Here is a 13,478-nt window from a genome sequence, read left to right as displayed (position 1 = left end):
AAGAGCATACCACATCCCTTCCCACACCCCTTCCCACAGAAAGATGGTCCCAATACATGCAGCATGACATGGGCTTGTGTACATTATTGCAGTGCAGCAACAACAACAACAGGCAGCACAGATGAGACGAAGGAGGAGGAGGAGGAGGGCAAGACTGGTGCAGCAAGCACCACCAGGGCACCCAGAAATACCACAAGGGCAGCCAACAAACCCCCGGATTCAAGGCGAAGATGACCATGGCATGTGTAAGGCTCATCGGATAGAATGTGCCTATGCCACCATGCAACCACCAGATGAGCATGATGTAGATGTGGATGAGTATGGGTGAAGTGCCCCGCCAGGACATGCAAGAGGCGATGGCACGGCGGAACAGGATTTGCGTCAGCATCTGAATCTGGAATAGCATCAGGTACAAAGGTGAGATATCATGGATGGAGAGATGTGCATTGTTGCCATTGTGCCCATTTTGAAGCCGCCAAAGGCCCCTGTCCCAAAGAAAATCACACATACACAATGATGGAGACCAGGCCTGTGTTTCAACCTGAGAACAGTGTATTTCAAACATAATATGAACAGAAAGTGCTTGTTCCCAACTGTGCAAACGCCCTTACCCCCCTCCCCCACAACACCCCCGAATACACCGTTACCCCCCTCCCCCCACAACACCCCCGAATACACCCTTACCCCCCTCCCCCCACAGCACTCCCACGTGAGCCTCCAGGCATGATTGTGCCCTTCCCCACATGTGGCCGATAGTCCCTGATGGCCCTATTTGTCAGTGCCTGCTCCGTCTTCGGGTGCCTGCAATGTGGGGCGCCTCAGGTTGCGCATGGACCGGCGTAGGGGGCTAGTGTGACGTGAACTCCCTGAGGAGGCGGGGCCCTGTTCATCCGTGGTTGGTAGCGGGCATCTGCGCTCAATTGCATCTGCAATGCAGTTCATGGCCTGTCTTAGTAGGCCCATTTCAGTGCAGATGTGGGTGGTGCATGCCTCCATGCACTCCCTTGTCTGCTGTGCAAATGCACCAATGTCCTCCCTCAGGCGCCCTGTCTCTGCCACATGCTGCCCTACTAGAGCAGTGATTTCGGTCTGCCTCTGTATCACAGCTGAGAGCCCATGTTGCATGTGGGCTGCCGGTGGCACGGCTGATGCGCCTGGATCCATTGCACTGTCATCAGGTGTGGATACCTGTGTGCCCCATGACACATCATGTGGGTGGGTGGGTGTTCCACCTTGGCAAAACGGACCTGGTGAGAAGATCGGGCTTGACAGTGATGTGCGTGTCGGTATGGGGCTCTGACTCTGATCCTCAATGGCAGGTTCTACCTCTGCATCTGAACCTGGGGCAGTGGCTGCTGCCTCACCCGTTGAGCTGGTGGCAGCATAGTGCACTTCCCCAATGCTGCCCTCACTAGCTGGGAGGCACACTCCTGTGGGTGCCACAACGGCAGCAGGCATGGCCTCTGGCTGTGTGGAACTGCTGCTCCTGTTGCCTTTCTCGCTTTGAACCAAGTCACTCCTCCCGGGTCCCCTAGAGGATGTGGTGGTGTCCCCCGTGGCATCCCTTCTGGCCTTTACAGGTGGCGGGAGGGCGGAGGCGCTATCGACGGTTTGGACAATGCCGGTAAGGGGCATTTTGGGGGATTTAACGGCAGGGCGGTACGGTCATTTACGGCATGGCGCTATACTCGTGTCCGCGAACTCATAATGGGACGTTATTAGCAGCCTCTTGCGAGGGCGGACACGCAGATAGCGCCATGCCGTTAAATTCCGATTTTTACCGGACAACGTGTAATGAGGCCCATTGTATTTTATGAAGTCACGAGAGGATAGCTCAGGGGCAACTTTCTCGCCTTGGAAACAAAATGACTCAGAGCAAGAAAGGTTTTGTTCCACGGGTCTGTGCTTAGAAACCTCCGGGTGTTAAGCACATTATATAACAAATTCTAAAATTACAACCATTGCTTTATTTCCAAAACATATTTTTGGGGATAACTCAAGTAGATACAAAGCTCAGATACATCATACAAATGATTTGCAATGTTGCTATAAAAGAGCAGTGATGTATTCAGTCTGGGTAAAGAAAAACCCATTGATAAACAATACAAAATAGACACAAAGCTGTAGAATACAAATGGGTAATGTACTGCATCTGAAAGGGACATTATAATTGTCTTCAAACAGGAATTCGGATAAATCAACAATTTTGGGTTTGCTAGAGGCTCTCCTTTTGCCGTTCAATCCACCTACCCGCTCCAGCAGAGATTCCAGTGTCCCTCCCCTTCTCCGAGCCCATCTGCCCTACTGATCCTGCAATCTACAACAGGGGGATGGCATGGACACTGGAGCCTGGATTCCCTGCACACTCGCTACAGCGCCACATGCTCACTACAGTGTGTTGTTGCCAAATACGGGTTTCCTTGAGGATTATCACACAGTGGTTTGACTTGCACTATTGGTAGAAGGAGCATGTCCCATAACTGAAACATAGCTGAAATAAGATATTATCACAGTAATTCATTTTCCACTTTGATCACTGGCAAAGATAGAAGGTCCAGTTACTGTAACTTCTTCGAGGGGGCAGTCACTTCAAATGCATATGTTTTTAAAGAGTGATAATCTATACTGTCAAATTTATTTCATGGAACGTAATATTCCCTTTTTAATAACACAAACACAGAATTACTTTACACTGTAATATCATGTATGTTAAACATAAATAGACCAAGTGTTTTACTGTAAAATAAATGGTCTAATGTGAAATAAACTCTGATTTTATGCTGCCATGTCAAACGGCAATATAATAAACTGTGCAGGAAATTATTAACATAATGGGTATTGGAAATCACATGAGACGTCTAGTATATTTACAAATAGAATACACATCTTCTCAAACTGTGACATTGATTAAAAAATATATAACTATCACATGGGATGACATATATCTCATGTCGCTTTAACAGCTTTTGAACCTCAGCTGTGAGCTTTGTTCATATGTTATGTTATGGTATGTTCTGTTGATGGGATTTATACCACACACCACTGCCATTTGCATGGATTCCAAGCGCACTGGTGGTTCTGGATAAAGAGGATTTGATAGTAGAAGGAAAGGAAGAGCACACAGGTGTTTTGCTGTTGTGTTGGTAGTTTCAGTTTGGAAAAGAATGGTTACTGTGTGTGGTTAGTTTCTTGGTCGTACGGGTTGGTGGGTGTATAAGGGCTTGAGTCCATAAGGGTGGTCTTCTGTGTGCATGGTTAAGGGTGTGGTAATTATGTTGCGATTGTATGTGTAATTGGAAAAAGTGTGGGGTTTAATGCTTTGTGTCAGTGTGGTTGTTTGCAGTGTGCCGGTGCCGTAGTTGGTTAGTGTGTGGTCAGTTTGAAAGAATACAGTCGTAGTTGGTTTGGTGAGAAGAGAGGGGTGATCCTTGTTTTGTAATATTGAGTTATCCTCACACAGGTTGTTTATTGGGTAAACTGGGACCTGCTGTGCAGTGGTCTCTGTTTCATCAGCTGAATGAACCGTTTGGATTGTGTGGCCCTAAAGCCCTGAGGCAATAACCGGGAATATGTGCTTTACCTCTCTGCATTGAAGCTTCACACTTCTCTTTGTCTAATGGTCATAGGTTAGGTTGGAAAATCAAAGACACAATGTTGGAACTCTTTCTAGGAGGACAGGTCCTCCTTTTTTGCACATAGTCCCTTTGTAGAATTTTGTAGAGATGTTCAAAAAGGCTGCTCCGTCATAATTCATGTCCAGATATTGCTCGAGTTCAAGATGTATGTAATTGCTAGACCTCAGGTGTTTTTCTTTATCTGTGAATGTAAATGTATGGCAGGAATTCAGCCCCTTGGCGGTGGATGCTCAGTGAGAATGCAAAGTGTTTTGAAATAGATCATTTTCTTGACTGGTAGCTGTGGGATGTTTCACCCACGCATCCAAGTCCTGCTACATCATTGTGCATTACTGGCAGCGGAAACATCATAATGGCCGCCGGAAAGCATGCTGCTCGCCAGAAATCATCCAGAAAAGAAAAAAAAAACAGTAAAAAACCTGGCAGATAGGCCACCATCCACTTTTGCCTCTGTCAGTGTTAATACAGGAGACCATTGCCAGCCCCATCCTTTGGCTGCCCACAGAACAAAAGCAGACAAAGGAATACAGCTGTTCAACAATTAATTTTCTTGATTGTCAAAATTGCTAAAATCATGGGCATGAAACCACCAAAAAAATCCAACTTCTGGTTGGGTGTTCTACATTACTCTACTGCAGAATCCACATCAATACAATGTTAGCAAGGATCATATGCTATCAAGTAAAATCCCCTTTTTGAAATGTATTAATTTAAGGCAGCTGTCAAAAATGGGTGCGATACCGGTGCCCGCCACTGACCGGCGCTAGTGATCTAAATTCTGACAGGAGACTTGTATTTCAGGAGCTAAACAGTGAACCTGAGTTAGCTGGAACTTCAAAGGCTTGCTTGCCCATGAGAAGTCTTCACACCTAGTATTCTCAGCAAGAAGGCAGGAAATAACGTGGTTCTGTTAATCAAATGGAGAGTGGCACCCTGGACTGATGCCCTGCTAGCAGGAAAAACCAGACAAAGGATTCCTTCAGCTGAATATGGTATGCTGATTTTGGGTGTGAACTGTCAACACTGCTCTGGGGGAAGGCAAGACATTTGACCTCTGAGCCAAACCAAGTTTCTAGGGGCGGGGGCTAACAAATGGGTGTACTGCAGTGGAGGCAAATGTATGTTTTATTAAATTGGTTATAAAATATTGTATCAAGCTGACAGAAATCTACAATTTGGAGATTCTTAAAATGACAATTTCACTCACAATTTGAGACTAAGCTGGACGTTGCGTGATGTTCTGAGACCGAACCCCGCGATTTATTAATATTGCAGACACTGTGGTTATATCAGAAAAATGAAAACTTACTGTAATATGCACTGAGAGGGGGTGTACCTCCGTGGAAGATTTGATGAAAAACCAATATGGCGAAACCCACTAAAAGCGCAAAATGTTGTCATTTCTGAACCCAAGCTCTTAGAAAGATCAGGGTTGAACAGAGAACTGTCTTAAATGAATCTGGGATGTGTACATGTATTCCCAACAACTTGTGTACCTTGGAAACATGTTTGGTTATGAAAAATTGGGTTCTAGGTAAAAGCAAAGGGGCGTTTCTTCATTAGATTGTAAAATAGTAGCATCACTCTGACTCACTACCCTTTCTCCAATCAGGGCACAGAAAATCCTTTAACCTATCAAATCCTTAGTGGGTTGTGCATAGAAGGTCAGCCTTCCCACCCACTTTCAAAAGACATAAAAAGAGCCACTGAGACCCAGATAGACACATTCATTTTCCACTCTTTAATCGATTTCTGCGCAGCACACTGCCCGACCATGTCCAGAACTTAGACTCGAGATAGACTCCAGAACTTGAAGCAGAGAGGCCTGAACCAAAAGCTGAATCCTTCTCAGCAGGCCCCAGAATCCAGCAACCTAACCAAACTATTCAACAGCCGGGTGAGCAGTTTCATTCTGGCTAGAACCCGGTGTCAGACCCAGACCTGGAAAGCAGAGCTGTATCCAGAACCCGTCAGACCCAGACCGCTGTGCTGTGCCGATAGCAGATCAGAGGCCACGCTGTGAGCAGAACAAGTGCCAGAGACCGTCCGGTGGCGGGAGTGCAGTCCCAGGCCCATTCTAGTCCAAAACTAGGAGTGAGTATCCAGCCAAGAACTGTGCATAATCATCTCTTAGTCTAAAGTAATCTCATCCCATCCATTTCAACCTATTTAGAACTGCATAGAAATCGTGTGTCCATTCTGTGATTTCAAAGCTGCAAAAGTGTCATCTGTCATTCTGAAATATTGACTTCATTTCTGAAAATCTACCTCCACAAAAACGTCTGTATCTTTTGAACTGTATGCCCTAGAAGTGCGATTTAACTGTCATTTTAAAGCTAAGAACCTAATCTTTCCAATAAACCCAAACTCCTTAGAGTTTTTCCGTAATCGCGATCGACGCACTCGGAAAAAGTGCAGCAAATTGCAATTTGATTCAATTTCACCACTTGTAAAAATAGCTGCTTCTTGCTTTCCTCTGCTGAAATTCGTTTTCATTCTGATAATCATTCCTGAATCATTGCTAGTGTTGACCTGAACTCATTCAAAGTAGCTATCACCTACCCTGAATCTCCTATAGGGAAATAAAATCATTTTTAGCATATTTTTCACTTCATTGCAATGACATTTAAAAGTATTTGGCCTGTGTCTTAAAATCATCCCTGTTTCTCTAAGCTTGCTGTGGGGAACGGGAACTGAACTGCTTCTGATTGTATTCCTGAAAACCTGTGTGCCCTCATTTCCATCTCTTCATATTGCATAGGGGGGGAGTGAGTTTTCACAAGGCAAAAAGTGATCATATTATCTATTGTTGAATCCATATCGAGTTTTATTTCTGTGCCTGCATTCTTTCCATCATTGTTTTTCTTTGAAACCATACAAAGTATTCTCTGCTACCTTATCCTTTCTATACCAAATCCTAAGTAATTAAGGAATTGCGCTAATGTAATATTGTCCATTGTTGATCACTGTTCATACTCATAACTGTGCTATCACGTATTCATTTATTCATAAAAGTGTGATATATATATTGTTTAATTTTTCCAATAAACCTTTTAATTTGCAAAACAAACCTACCTCTTGGCTCAGTGAGGTCAGGGGGATTCAAAGAGAGGGGCGTTATATAAGGGTTTATCATCCAGATTTAAGAACTAAAATAAGGGCTTTCATTGGGCATTCCAGACTAGGCATTGACTTAGTGGGATTGCTAGATTGAAGTCACTTACAGAATGGGGGCTCGTAACGGGATGTCTGGATTAGAGCTACCACTTGTGCAGCTTAATACAGTGTGCTAACTGACAGGATACATAAACCCTGTTGGATCACCACACTGTGTTACGCTGTAAAAGCACTCCTCAAAGGAACGCTCTAAGGAAAGGGTCTGTTTTGCAAAATAAAATACTAACTTCTGTAAGTCAGGAAGGAAATCAATTTCCAGATTGAAGACACTGGTAGACATCAAAATAGCGAGAGAGCACCTCTTACATAAGCTATTTGTGAGAGGGGAGTGGACTCAGCAGGTTGCAGGCAATCACACAACAGGTCACTGCAACTGAGTTATCTGGAGAGATCAGGGCCCCATACACGTGGTCCTGAGAGAACTATACATGGCCCCTAAAGCCAAGGATGAGCACAACAAGATTGTCAGGATAGCGGCATATTTATATTTATATATGGGAGCCATACAGGACAAATGTGCTGAAGGCCAAGATCTGGCAAGTAGACAACTGATGGCATTAGAGAAGGCCCAATCTGACCTGGACTCTTCTGAGCAGAGGCTGCACAGGAGCCAGGAGTCCAAAAATGATAGTAGACAGTATCTCATTAAAATACAAGAGTATATGGGTATCCTGCAACAGGAAAAGGCAGACAAGGATACCAGATTTCTAGCCTTGCAGAAGGAGTACCAAGAAGGTTTGGACTCCCTACTGCAGAGCCAAAAAAAAAAGCTGGAACAACAACTGGACTTCAACAGGGCATGCGCAGAGCAGGTAGTCACCCTGCAAAGCCACCTAGATAGGGAAAAGGCAGAGAGCAATAAACTGATCCTGAAAGACCTGGATACCTAGGCAGAGTTTGATCAGGAGCGTCAGAAAGCTGGTGCCCTTCAAAGGCAAAGGGACGACCTGGCGGCACAGATGCAGGCTCTTACTCAGGAAAGGGATACTATAGGCCAGGAAGTCTGCCACTTTAAAAAGAAAATGGAAGAAAATCACCTTGCCCTCCAGGGACTGGGTGACCTCCAAAATGAGCATCAGAACTTGTTAGAGCACACCACGAGGGTGGTGATGCTCTGGCAAGAAAGGAGCAGGCCAGTAGGGACGGTACTCAGGGGGTAACCCTTCTGCAGCAAAGACTGGGCGAGTACTCCAAGACTAACCAGGAAGCACAGAGAGAGAATGAGGCTCTCTGCCAGCACAATGATAGGCTCCAGCAACAGGTAGCCATGCAGGAGACTGATAGAGTCTAGTAAGGCCTTGACTGAGGAACTGAAAGCGCAGGCTCTGGCAGGGCAACAGGGAGCAAGGGCTGATAGAGATGAGGTTCGCTGGGAAAGGGAAACACCTGAGCATAACCTCAGGAGTCCTAGTACCAGAGGCCTTCATCTCTCCCAGTCCTTGGACTCTGCCACCCCCATGTCCCATGGCGCACAGGAGCCCAGGGCCACGGGGATGGCAGATTAAAATCCAGCCAAAAGTATGGGGCTCATAGGCCAGTACCTCCCAGGAATGGATGGGCGGGCATCCTGGTATGGGCACCCAAGTACAGTGCAATTTAATGGGGAACCCCGAGAGAGTAGGCCCTCTAAGGGCATCCTAAAAACCTCTGCCCAGTTAGGTCAGTGGGGGGGTACTCATCAAATCCTGGCAGCAAGGAGGAATCTGAAGACTCCTCTGAACATCAAAGGACACAGGAGACCAGGTCCCCACATTCTGCCAGCCATTCCCAGGATCTCAGAATCCGGAAAAACCTGGAAGATCAGACGGGCACCTCTGGGAGCAGTGCTTCTGAGTCAGAGGATGAATGAACCAGGGTTACCCGAACCAAGAAGGCCAACAAGGCAAAAAAGAGCCTTGCTTAAGGACCCCTTAAAACAGATTAAGGCAATCAGGAGTGTCATCACGCCTTATCACAAGAACGCCAAGTATTCTGTGTGGGAACACTTGGAGCTCTTTGAGCAAATGATGGAGACTTTCCATTTGAAAGACAGCAGTAGCTGCATGCAGTACGTCAAATGGACATTCTCCCCAGAATACTCCAGTTTCTTTGCAGGGCTGGAGGACCAAAACCATTCAAGATGGTCCACATATAGGGCGGCCATCTTGAAATATTTTTCTGTTCACCGGAATCCCCAAGAGGCTCTCAAGGCAGCCTAAAATTTGCAATGTGGGGAGGATCAGGCCCCAAAAGAATTTGTGCAGGAATTGAAGCGTGCCTTTGCGCAGACTACCAAAAGGGTGCGCACGGACAGCAAAGAATTTGTTAACGCTTTTTTCCATGCCTTGCCCAAATACATCATGACCCAGCTAGTGAGAGATTTTCATGAGAAAAGGTCACTAGACTGGGTCATTGAACAGGCCACCCGAATCTATGAGGTGCAGAAGCCCATAGAAAATATAAATAATGCTCAGAAGAGCCCCAAACCAACCAGCACCCCTGCTGCTGCTAAGGTGGCAGAGGTAAAGATTGCCCCATTTTAGATCTGGAGATGGGGGGGCCTAAAAACCTGCCTGCACCGAATAATGCCAAGCCCAGAAGGCCCTTGGGCCAGTCAAAGAAGGGAAGCCAAGGAGGTAGTCCCACAAATGGGGTCCCTCACTCCCCTGACTATGTAAATTCCCGCTACAAGGGAAACCGACCCATCATGGGTTATGTGTGGACTCCTCCAGCCCAAGGGGGGGATTCAGCCAAGCACCTAACCCGGGAACTTCCCTCCTAACTTCCCACAGGAGGGCAGAAATTCCCCAAATCCTGGGCAGAACTTATTCCCCAGGTATCCACCCAACTTCCAGCCTCAAAACCATCCATCCTTCTTTCCCCAATTCCATGAGCCCTGACAACCTAATCCTGGAGAGGGGAGGCCAAGGGTGGAGGGGTACCCAAATCTTCTCAACCCGGTGTACTACCAGTGAACGGATAGCTACCCCTCCCGGGATCAGCCCAGGGGAGAAAACAGAACCCTGTATCAGCCTGAGTGGGTTTCACAGTTAGAGCGCCAGGTCCAAAATATGGCACAGGAGCTGGGTCACGTGCTAAGGGCTCAGCAGAACCCTCAGATGGGCATGTCGGCACAGAATGCACCAAACTCTGGGCCTGGTGCTCCATAACAATGACAGGGCAGCACCCCGATAACCCACCGGTTCCCAGGGAGGAGGCACAAGGGGAAGGGGGGTGTAAAGCCTTGGAGGAAGCTTTATTCTCCACTTGTGAACAGCCCCTGGAAACCCAGCAACCGGAAACAAAATCTCCTACCCCTGAAAGTCTGCCACCCAAGGAGCAGAGAGGAGTTAGTAGAAACAAAGGACCCAAACAGACCCATTTTGTGGAGGAGGTACAGATCTTCCAATTTGAGGGAGATTTATCCTCAGAGGATCCTGGGAAAAGGATCTTCTCCTTCAGAGATGGGGACCCAGACTAGCCAACCAATAAAATTAAAACAGAGTGTCAACCATGTTAGTTTAAACGGCACGTGCCACATGGTTGAACAAAAATCTGGCCAAGTAGAGTTTCACTTCCAGAACAACCAAATTCCAGACGTGACAGTAATAGCAGTAGGACAACAGACTGGTGATGGAGGGTCCTCTCTATTTCTGAAAATCAACCTTCCTTCCAGTTTAAGGTGGTATTCCACACTGGAAGGAAACACTCTGAAATTCTTTACCAATTCACAATCAGACATTCCCACGCCTATAGTACAGAAAGATGTGAAATCAGCTCAGAGCCTGGCTGATATTCAACAAATTGGGGAGCTGTTGTCCATCCCTGTTCAGTTAACTGATGGGAAGGACTCTGTTCTCGCCCGAGTGTGTGTGAACAACGGTAAGAGCTTCATCAGCGAAGCCATGTTCCGCCAACTCCCAAAAGATCCAGCCATTCCCACATTCAAACTGATAGACAAATGGGAAATGGATCTGGAAACACCCCATTCCAAACATCTCCTGCCAAGCAGGTGTATGCTCAAAATCTCCATTGGCAACAAGAGCATAGTCCATAATTGTTGGGTCGTGTGAGACGTCGCTGCCGCCTTTTACTTAGCAGTGACATTCTCAATCACTTTGCCATTAATTTGGACCTAATAAACTTCAAAGCTTGGTCCCGATTAGCGGATAATCCCATGGGCTTTTATGATCCGGAAAAAGCATTTAGGTCATCTCAATTGCTACCTTATGCAGTTGAAATTCAGATTAAAGAGGAAGTCACCATCCCAGAAAGGACCCAACAATTCTCCCTGGAAGTGAAAGTTAAAAGAGGAAAAAAATTGAAAAACCCTGATGCTTATATTCATCTAAATGCTACTCCAACAGCAAGGTTTGGGGGTAAACCCAACACCTTTAGTCAATCTAGAACATGTGACCATTCCAATAGAGGTGGATAACAGTGACTTAAAGAGTATTACTCTAGCCGCAGGCACCATTATTGGAATGGCGGTTGATGACTGACATTTTTCCATTGATTTAGGAAATGAACTGTTAGGACCAATCCCCAAGGACTGTTTTGACAGTGATGACAATACAACACCAGACAGCATCTTCACCCGCCATGGGGGGAACTTCCTGGTGTACACTTCCTGCCCTTATGGTAAGGAAGATGTGACTTGTGACTTCAGAAGGGATGAGGTGATTTTCCAGGTCCATGAGGGCTGCCTTTGCCACCTGAAGCCTCCAGTCCAAATCAGCACTCTGATCAGGGACTTCTCCACCCAGCTGGAGGAGGCCTCTGAGATAGCAAAACCAGAAGTCTTTCCAGGCTTCAGGCAGATGGTTGAAGAGAGAGTCAAACTAGCTGATGCCTGTGTGACTCTGGAGCAGAAGCAAAAATTGAAACAAGTTTTCTTGGATTTCCAAGATCTCTTTGCGGTGGACTCATATGACTGTGGTCGCATCGACATCCACACAACAACAATTCCCACGGACCCTGGCACGACTCCAGTGTTTGTGAAGCAATATCGCTTGCCTCTCGCATCCATGGAGTCCCTTACTGAAATAATTAAGAACCTTGAGTCCCGGGGGATAAACCGTCCAGTACACAGCAGCTTCAATAATCCGGTGCTGGAAATATTGAAGCCAAACAGCCAGTGGAGACTCTGCGCCGACCTTAGGGAGCTCAACAAACAGGTCCATACTTCCCGATGGCCTCTTCCCTACATTGACCAAGGGCTGGCCCAGATCCAGGGGTCACAGGTATTCACTGCAATAGAGCTGACCAATTGATACTGGACTGTGCCTGTCAGTAGGGAGGACCAATACAAACTGGCTTTTACCTTTGGGGGCCAGCAGTACACATGGACCCAGACTCCCTTCGGATACCTCAACTGCGGCAATGAATTCAACATTTTCCTACACAAGGCCATGCCCGACCTGGGTGCGAGGGGTAACTTGGCTTATGTAGATGATGTCCTCATCAAAAGTTCATCTGTGGAGGAACACATAGCGGAGATCCGTTATGTTCTGACACAGTTGAGGGCCGCCAGAGCAAAACTTTCCTTTTAGAAAGCACAGTGGTGTAGAACCGGTGTTAATTTCTTGGGGCATGAGATTACTCCTCATGGTCTCTGTCCCTAGGAAAAGAAAGTGGAAGCACTCCAGAAACTGAAAGACCCCACAACTCTGCGGGAACTAAGGAGCCTCCTTGGACTGACTAATTACAGCAGAAAGTTCATTGAGGGCTACGCAGAGATCACCAGACCCCTGATTCATCTCTTGAAGGGGGGGTAAAGTGGGAATGGGGACCAGAACATTTCGAGGCAGTAAGACAGCTCAAAAGAAGCCTCTCACAAGCATCATGCCTAGCTTACCCTGTCAGAAACAAGGAGTTTTTCTTGGAGACAGGGTTCTCTAATACATGCTTGACTGCAGTATTATATCAAAAGCATGACAAGGTCAATAAAGTAATCTCCTATGCGAGCAAAACTTTATCCTCCGTGGAGGAAAAATTCAACGATTGTGAGAAGGCACTCCTGGCAACGGTGTGGGCATTGAAGAATTACCGCCCGTTTATCCAGGGGGAACACATCATAGTGGAGACTCCACACCAGCCTCTGCAATATCTCCAAAGTGACAGAATCCGGGCCAGAAATGTGAGTAATTCCCAAATTACTACCTGGATTCTGTCAATGCAAGGCTTTCCTGTGGAGGTCAGATATGGCCAAAACAAGAAGAGTCCCCCGCGCAAGGACAACATGGAGGCATACCTTAATTCCCCACACAAAGTATTTGAAGATGACAAGTGTGAGGGAATGCCCACTGTCTATGTGGATGGATGTTCCTACCATGTTGACAACAACGGGGAAAAAGAACTTGTGGCTGGTGTAGGGAATGCATGGGTGAATGAGTCCCCAGAACGCTCCGCTGGGTACAAAATTGGTCCCCGAAGTAGTCAGGTGGCAGAGTTGATGGCTGTGCATCAAGCCATCCTCACTGTTGTCCAACATCAACTCCACAAACTTGTCATAATCACAGATTCAGGTTATGTACGGAATGGGTTTGTGGAGCGCCTGGTTAATTGGAAAACCAGAGGCATGTTATGTGCTAATAACAAAGCAGGTAAACATGGGAAGTTAATCCAAAATATTGATGATCTGGTCACCTCGAATGGGATGACCATCTACTGAAAAAAGATCAAGGG

The sequence above is a fragment of the Ambystoma mexicanum genome, chromosome 6q (assembly GCF_040938575.1).
Source record: "Ambystoma mexicanum isolate Mex_15411 chromosome 6q, UKY_AmexF1_1, whole genome shotgun sequence".
NCBI lineage: Eukaryota > Metazoa > Chordata > Amphibia > Caudata > Ambystomatidae > Ambystoma > Ambystoma mexicanum.
Note: the sequence above shows the minus strand (reverse complement) of the source record.